Source organism: Phyllobates terribilis, unplaced genomic scaffold, assembly GCF_046119375.1.
Source record: "Phyllobates terribilis strain yellow unplaced genomic scaffold, ASM4611937v1 Scaffold_3__8_contigs__length_932513732, whole genome shotgun sequence".
In the NCBI taxonomy this organism is placed as follows: domain Eukaryota; kingdom Metazoa; phylum Chordata; class Amphibia; order Anura; family Dendrobatidae; genus Phyllobates; species Phyllobates terribilis.
The window spans coordinates 182,664,120-182,665,285 of NW_027362763.1; the positions used below are offsets into that span (position 1 = coordinate 182,664,120).

The following is a 1,166-nucleotide window of genomic DNA, read 5'->3' on the forward strand; positions in this document are numbered from 1 at the left end:
TAATTAAGCGCACCTTATATAGGGTGTTGATGTCATTAGACAACACGCCTCCTCATTACAGAGATGCACATCACCAGATTTACTTAATTGGGAGTTGGCTCTCAAGCCTATGCAGCTTGGAGTAGGACAACATGTATAAAAAGTATCATGTGATCAAAATACTCATTTGCCTAATAATTCTGCACACAGTGTATTAAAAATGAACATTTTTTAATGGTAAAGTTAATTTGTCAAATTACTTTTGAGCCCCTGAAATTAATATTTTTGTACAACCCCATTAATTAAACCTGAAAGTCTACACTTGAATTGCATCTCAGTTGTTTCATTTTAAGAAAAAATTGTGGTATGCAGAGCCCAAATCACCAAGATTTGGTCACTGTCCAGATATTTCTGGACCAAACTGTAGCTATTGGACATTCTCATCTTGATGAGAACCTGTCACTTGCCATATATATGTTACTTTTTACCTGGTCTATATGCCACTATTCCTAAGTTATGATCCCTTTTTTATTTTTTGTGCTCCTGATATAAATGTGGTCATCATAGTCAAGGAGGAATGAGCCACAGAAAAGAGTTGAAAAGGACCTATCACTTGCTCAAATAATTGAGTTTAATACCTTTTTAAAATCTCTGCGCTCCCTTGATTCGAATGCTCTTTTCATTTTTGCACTGCATCACTTTATTGTGGAGGTATTCACATTTGTTGTTTTTGCATTCAGTATTAGATTTTGGTTTTCAGACTAAGTGGGTGTTTTTCCTAAATTTAAGTTTAATAGAGGTCTCAAGGTCATTTAAATTAGTAGATCATATGTGTTCTGTTATATGTTCTGTTATGTGTTCTGTATATCATATGTGTTCTGCTGAAATAGCTCAGTTGGGAGAGTGTTAGACTGAAGATCTAAAGGTCCCTGGTTCAATCCTGGGTTTCGGTTAAAGTTTTCGGTAAACCGCGCGCCGGTAGGCGCGCGCATTTTGAAGCTTTTTTTTAAGCTTTTTTCACTGTTTTCAGAACATTAACAATAAGAACATGAAAGAGTCCAGGAGCCATTTGGTGAGCTGCATATCCTGCTACATGTTCACAGACTTGCCAGTGGAAAAGCCAAACTTCACATGCCAGAAATGCAAGCTTGTGTCCCTGTTGGAGGAAAAGTTGCGAAATCTAGAAG

General features: G+C 36.8%; 1 non-coding gene across 1 annotated transcript; it reads left to right on the forward strand.

Moving 5' to 3' along the window:
• Nucleotides 1-859: 859 nt before the first annotated feature.
• On the forward strand, nt 860-932 carry TRNAF-GAA (transfer RNA phenylalanine (anticodon GAA)). The gene has a single exon. It is a non-coding gene; the product is annotated as a tRNA-Phe (tRNA).
• Nucleotides 933-1,166: the final 234 nt, after the last annotated feature.